Source organism: Ciona intestinalis, unplaced genomic scaffold (genome assembly GCF_000224145.3).
Source record: "Ciona intestinalis unplaced genomic scaffold, KH HT001209.1, whole genome shotgun sequence".
Taxonomy (NCBI): domain Eukaryota; kingdom Metazoa; phylum Chordata; class Ascidiacea; order Phlebobranchia; family Cionidae; genus Ciona; species Ciona intestinalis.
Genome location: NW_004191530.1, coordinates 12,267 through 19,697, shown reverse-complemented (window position 1 = coordinate 19,697; position 7,431 = coordinate 12,267). Strand labels below are relative to the sequence as shown.

The 7,431-nt window shown below is 38.5% G+C and overlaps 1 long non-coding RNA gene across 2 annotated transcripts in view; it reads right to left on the bottom strand.

Annotated features, from left to right (window-relative positions):
* Positions 1 to 4,714: 4,714 nt before the first annotated feature.
* LOC113475716 overlaps positions 4,715 to 7,431 on the bottom strand; it is a 13,134-nt gene continuing 10,417 nt past the window's right edge. Inside the window, exons 1-3 of one of the 2 annotated variants that reach the window (XR_003397490.1) lie at positions 5,900 to 6,020; positions 5,253 to 5,397; positions 4,715 to 5,176 (exon numbers count right to left, since the gene is read on the bottom strand). This is a non-coding gene — a long non-coding RNA (uncharacterized LOC113475716). Of the gene's footprint in view, positions 5,177 to 5,252; positions 6,021 to 7,431 lie in introns of those variants that run through there. The other variant, XR_003397489.1, reaches the window with a different exon arrangement.

The window sequence follows — 7,431 nt, the reverse complement described above, 5'->3', positions numbered from 1 at the left end:
CGTTGGATTTAATTTTCTACTTACAGTTAGCTGCCAACGTAATAAAAGAGAACGAAATGTCCTTGCGTATATTACAGAACTCACTCCTCTCGCAAAAGTTAAATCAAACGTAATGGTTAACCCACGAAACAGGCAAAGCCTATATTGGCAAACACATAAAAACGTTTGTAAAACGTTTGTAAAACGTTTTTAATAATACGATATACAAACGTTTTAATAAAAACGATTTACAAACGTTTTTAATAAAGCGATTTACAAACGTTTTATACAAAGACCCCACAAACACAAGATTTATAAAAAAAATAACATGTAATGTTCAACAGCAGCACAAAACTTTCGTGATGTTATATTTATATTGGATGGCGTCTCAGTATTTTAGGCTCGTTGTCTAATAGCGATCGGAGGGAATTACTTTATTTCTTTTGTTTTAAAACTGCACGGACGATTCTATAGCTTGAAATATAGCTTAAAAGACACAAACAGTTTGCCAACAGTGCATTTTGTTGTTGTTGTTGGTGGCTAAAATATTATTGGTACTATGACGCAAATATTTGGCATACCCTGGCATTTTAAAAGTTCTCCGCCTATGATTACGACATAATAGCAATTTACACGTTGATTATTTAAAAGGGCCTAAACACACTCAAATGTACATCGCTTTAATAGATAGAGTGTGTTTTTTCTAATTCCAACGACACCTTACTTGTTTTAATCGGTTCTTTATAACCAAAGATATTCCAGCTCAAACACCGTGAAATTCATAAAACTGATTTGAAAGTTGCGTGGCGAAAAAATTGAGAAGTGTACTACCCACGTGACAAATCACATCACAAAATTGTTGAAGCGTGGCCGCTCTCATTCAGAAACACTGAGAAAGGCGAGAGGCAATGTTTTTAGCGAAAAACGAAAGAACAAAAAAAACGCAGGTTTCGCTTTTACGAATGAATCAGTCACGTGACTAGTACGTTCCTACGTCACAATCACGAAGCTCGTAGTAAAAAAAGGATAGCGCTAGAGATCACTGTTTGAGGACGAATATCTACGCCTATACTGGACCAATTTTAATAAGCAAAGTATTTTTGGAATCAATAAAACCGTCGCTTTATGAATTTACCATAAAAAATAAAAGTGACGTGGGGTGTGTTTAGGCCCTTTAAATAATAGCAGCGGTTGTCCCCTTGAATATTTAACCTGCAAGTGCTTGAAAATAGGTTGGATCTTTGCCTTACTTTCACGTATGTGCATTAAAGTATAGATAATTTGCAAAAAATACTTCGTACACGCGTAAAGTAATGCCTCGATTTAAAAAACTTACTGACAGCAAGGATAGCATAGCTATCTCATAGGAAAAATAATTTATTCAAAACATGTCTTTAGTTTTATTACATTTGAAATAATTTATAGAAATTCCCATCCGATGCAACAACACACTTCCAACTGAAAATGTCTTTAGTTTACATTTGAAATAATTTATAGAAATTCCCATCCGTTGCAACAACACACTTCCAACTGAAAATGCGTTAATCGCCAGCCTCACTTCCAAGATCTCAAACTTTATCGCGTCCGACGATCATACAATATTGCCGCCATGCGTTTCTGACGTCACACGGACGAAGTGGTTCAGCTTGTATGCACAGGAAATAAAAACGTTTTGCTTTTCCCAATCAAGATTATATTGCCAAATAACAAATGCCTGCCGAAGATTATAACAACTTTAAAACCTAAATAAATATAAACCGCTTAGTAGGGTGGGGAAGATGGGACACCTTTTTATCCTATTTTCTCGTCACATTTGGGTAGCAAACAACGAAAATTCAAATAATCATACAACTGTATCCTCACGAGTCACGACAGTAGTAAGGATGTGTGTTATTTGGGGCCTCTTTTTTGTTAGATCGATTTTTTTTTCATATTTTATTTTTTTTCCCGTTTGAGAATTTTAGATTATAATTTTTCTCTCGTACGTGGGCGTGCGAGATTTTTAGATCGTATATCGGCGTGATTTTGGGAGTTTTTTAACTCTGCGGTTTCTTGCATGTTATCCTCGGCCGCTAATATTTCTTCATAACACGATGCAAACGGATAAGCCGGGCAACCAGCATCTTCCCAGCCACTAAGCATATCTACTGCGTCGTTATCAATCTTTTCTACCATCTTTAAAGTTTTCCTTTTTCTGTTTGAATCGATTGAAAAGAAACCGGGTCTTATAGGCAAACTGATTTCCGGAGTATCGGATTGTGAGTATGTGGTGAAATATCCGGTTGGTTTATATTGCTGTCTGGTGGTGAAACAATTGCTAAGCATTGAAATCGAGGACAACGTTACGTTCTCTATCAATCTGAATCAGGTTTTGAAACTCGGCGTAGATGATTATATTTACAGAGTTTGTTAAAGCGTTTCCGAATTTAGCTTCCAAACTTAAATCACCTGACTTTATCAAATCAAAATGTGTGCCGTCGGCTAAATCTGGTGTTAGGTTGAATGCGAATAAAGTGTAGCCGTGAGGATAGTCACTGCGTGATATGCCGTTCCCTTCGTCCGCGTAAAACTTACCCAACCCCATGAACAGAGTCATATAGTTACGAATGTACAAGCCGTCTGTAAAGTTGGGAGTCAGTTCTTTAGAAGGAATTTGACTTCCATTAGAATGTAAGGCGAGACTAGTTAGGTTATAATGCTTGAAATTGAAAGGATTTTTATTGTGAATTCCATTAAAAGTTATATATGTAGTATTTTTAGCGTATATAGTCAAACTAACAAGTAATGTTTTCAGCATATGGAAAAAAACCTTGACCAACAAGCTGAAGTTCAAAGGTCTTCAAAAGGGAACCTCTTGTTAACAACATGATAAAGCGAAAACCTTTTGTTCACTGTGACGAGATTGCCACGGACCTCTATTAAATCCATATGAGAAAGGAACATATACACCAAGACCTCCCGATACAAATCGGGGTGTTCGTATATGATCTGGCAAAATTAAAATTGTTACAGTTTGTTTATGATGTATTATTCTTATTTATTGATCCGTCTGACATTATTTTACCCTTGTGCAGTGTGATACTGATTCAATGTACTTTGTTATCCGCAGAATTACTCGATGATGTTTTTAAGCTCGAGTTGAGAAAACGATTCTTTACCGAATACGGTACTTGGTTTTCTGCCTTGGCGTGTGATACCCACAACGCTGAGTTTGTTGAAACCAGGACAGCCTTTAAGGCTTGGGTTCCATATGAGTGTTGCAAACAACGAACTCTTTTTGACAAACGCACATTGGGGTTATTTAAAGTTGAGTATAGTGGTAACGGTATTGTTGCTTTAAATTCTAAAACATACTACTGTATCGGGGATGTTGATAAGATTAGCAGCAAGGGTTTGTCCAAAAGACACAACCTCCAATTTACCGATTATTAACATGTGTTACAAACCAAACAATCTACGTAACTGGTAAAAATATTTCATTCCGTCTTTGTTTGACTTATTTTAACCCCAAACGTAAAGTCCAAAGCGACGGTATTCATACATTAATTCTTATTTTAACCCCAAACGTAAAGTCCAAAGCGACGGTATTCATACATTAATTACCTCTTGATATTTAAGTTATTCACTGTTTGTTCTCACAAGTTTTAATAAATGAAACAGAAGCTTTATATACGGGTGGTATTTTTAAAACTTAAGACATTCTTAGCAATGGATAAAACCTTTAAATATCCGTTTACCTTATTGATCACCGGTCAAACAGGATCGGGGAAAAGTGTATTTGTAAAAAAATTCATACTGAATTCAGGTATTATGATGGATCATCCGCAGGTTTACCAAAAGTTTCCTCATTTGATGGAAAGCAAAGGGTATTTTAATGGTTGTTGATGATTTAATGGGTGAATCTAACTCTCAAGTAACTGACATTTTCAGAAAATTTTCTCACCATTTGAATATTAGCGTCGTTTATATTGTCCAAAATCTATTTTATAAAAACCAAAGAACAATTAGTTTAAACGCCCACTATATCGTGGCTTTCAAAAACCCTCGATGCGCGACGCAAATCTCTACGTTGGCTCAACAAATATACCCTGGAAAAACCAAGTTCGTAAAAGCTGCCTTTCAGGACGCAACAGCTAGACCCTTACTCTTATCTGTTATTCGGTTTCAGACAAGGTACACACGAGCGCTTACGATTAAGAAGCAAAATCTTTCCTGGTGAAAACCAAGAAGTTTACATACCGAGGATATAAAACTGAAAACACGACCGTGTGTATTGATTTATTATTCGAGTGTGAACATGTCAGCACGTCTGGCCAAAAACCAAGATGTTTTAAAAGTGCTTGCGCAGAAAAGAAACGGATTGAATCGGGCTATATTATACAAGGGGCTGACAAAGACCTAATCGATTGCTTATGCGAATGGGCGAAAAATATATTGGAAGGTAATAGCGCTAAATCCAACCACGTCAACGTCATCAACTGGCTTTACATGAAACTAACCTTGATGCTTGTTGAACCGCCCATTGCAGTCAAAACCGAGTACTCGGGCCCCCCATTGCAGTCAAAACCGAGTACTCGGGCCGTCTTCTTTGCCTTTTCTTTATAGGTTGCTTGGACCGCCGGTGATATTTTTCTGAAACTTCTCGAAAAGATCCGCGTTTTTTTCATCAACCAACGAAAAAAAACTACCAAAGAAGACTTGATTGAAAATAATTTTAAAGGACAAACCTGTTGATGCTTGTTGAACCGCCCATTGCAATCAAAACCGAGTACTCAGGCCTCTTCTTTGCCTTTTCTTTATAGGTTGCTTGAACCGCCGGTGATATTTTTCTGAAACTTCTCAAAAAGATCCGCGTTTTTTTTCATCCAACCAACGAAAAGAAACTACCAAAGAAGACTTGATTGAAAAGAATTTTAAAGGACAAACCTGCAGCTGAAATTCCATCGCTTAATAAACAGACACCATGGTTTTCCCTATAATAAGCCAGTTGTCGCGAAAGTGCAGTGACCATGGGCTCCGTATCGAGATAAGTCTTTCGTTGTTTGCACGTTATTGGCTTTCCAGGCGTCGACGCAGGATTGATAATCCTCCTCCGTAATATTCTCTTTTTTAAGTGCGCTATAGAACGCTGATCGCGGTTGTAACTGTTTCTCACTCAATTTTTCAAAGTTGTCCAAATACTCATAAGGGAAAAAACCTTTCGCTTCATCGCGGTTGTAACTGTTTCTCACTCAATTTTTCAAAGTTGTCCGAATACTCATAAGGGAAAAAACCTTTCGCTTCTTTAACATTGAACGCTTTTAGAAAAACTTTTATAGCTAGAACACGGCGCCAGGTAATTTGAAATATCAATAAAGGACAACCGCGAAGTTTTTAACATCATACACGATGCACCACGTTTCACACAGTATTGAATACCTCTGTAGTGATCGACGTGTGAAAGCGGGCGATAATAATGTTATCGTTGTAATTCCATGTTTAACGATGTTGTATGTTTACTGGTTTAATGATATTGTGTGAGTCCACGTACCGATATTGCCTGACAACGGAAACTGTCACAATTTCCTAGCCGTTTCCTAATTAAGATGCGTGGCTGCTGGCATTGTGTGTGGACTATGCCCAATGGTGAACTATGCTCAATACCCAGACATTGTATCTGTATTTGCGTTATGTGTGACTGGCGGTAAGCCTGGAGGCTGACGTGTTCTTCTTCTCACAACTCTCGTCTGTATAAAAGATGGGTGCGCCATGTTTCGGGACGCCTTGAGCCATAAATTCTGCTATCGTTATCGTATCGTCACTGTCAAGTTACTAATAAAGGAGTTATTAAGTGTTGATCTGGTTCCAATTGATCGGTGATTAAACGAGGTACAGCATCTAGTACGCGCGAAGAGGAGTACGATAGGACGAGACCCAACACCTCCATGGCGATCCAACACATCAATCAAGGCAGACTTGAGAATATTTAGATCATATTTCCCAAACCACGTGTAGACAGGTAATCCATGCCTCCAACTTTTTCTCCAGCTTACAGAGCGGGTGTTTCCATGCGTTTTTACTTTTCCGTGATTGAATTTGGTTTAAGTGCGGTTGAAAACAACGCCTGCACTCCGTCGCCACCTCTTCTTTGAATTTTATGTAAATGTTCCACAAAGCGTTCTACAATATCCTCATCAATTGAGTTACGTACGATGCAATTGGCTGCTTTAAACTTTGACGTTGTCGACGATACACTGCTAACAATTTTATGGTCGGTTGTTTTTTTCTGTCGTTTGCTTTAACAACGACTCTATGTCAAACACTGCAAAATCCTTAGTAAAGCGCAACTCAACTGGGACACATTAGGGGGATTTGTAAACGCCACCGGGGTAGGAAACGGGGGACTTCAAGTTATTTTGTTCGCAAGATTTCTCGTGTCTTAAACAAACATCGCCTCGATCAAAACGCCTTACATACACTGCACTCGTGCGTTTGTGAGAGGGAGGCAATATTGGTAATGTGGCAAAAGTGGTTGTCCACATGTAAAAGATGTAGCTTTCCACACTTTTCTTTACTGGGTTCTTTACTGGACTTAGTCTCGCAACATTAAGTTTTCTGTCGGATGACATTGTGTAGACAAATATCGCGATGTTAATCTTCTTTCGACTTTTCCGAGGTCTCGCAACATTAAGTTTTCTGTCGGATGACATTGTGTAGACAAATATCGCGATGTTAATCTTCTTTCGACTTTTCCGAGGTCTCGCAACATTAAGTTTTCTGTCGGATGACATTGTGTAGACAAATATCGCGATGTTAAATCTTTTTTCGACTTTTCCGAGGTCACTCATTTCAACACCAAGGAAGGTTTTGGGGTTCACACCGTATTTACGTGCCACGCAAACGTTTCCTTCGTCTCTTCTTATCCCCAAGACTATCGCGTTGATGTGCGGCGATACATCGAAACAAACACAAATTATCTTCATATGTTTTTCCTTTAGCGTTGTGCGCGAACGATACCAAACTTTCCAGGGTTAAAAGTTCTTTGGGAACGCCGCCAGAGTAACCAATTAACATTTGTAATCATAAACATCCGCCATTTCGTGTCAGGTCGTACAGGTGGGTTCCGCGTACCCTCTAAAAGACCTAAACCGTAAATCAAATCGAGAAACCGATCTAAATCTTCTATACGAATGGTAGCAGCTTCTGGTATATTTGAAGTATTTCCAGGGCATGCGTAGAAATACCGAAGCTCGAGCCTTTCATCATGCTCCAAAACGTACGCCTCAGCCAAAACCCTCGGCCAGAATTTGAAAGAGACGAATGTACAACGATTTATTGGCATTTGTCGAAAGTTGTAGTTAAGAAACGTTTGGCGGAAAATTGCATTAGGATTCCGTTCCAAAAATTCGCCGCCAGAGTAACCAATTAACATTTGTAATCATAAACATCCGCCATTTCGTGTCAGGTCGTAGG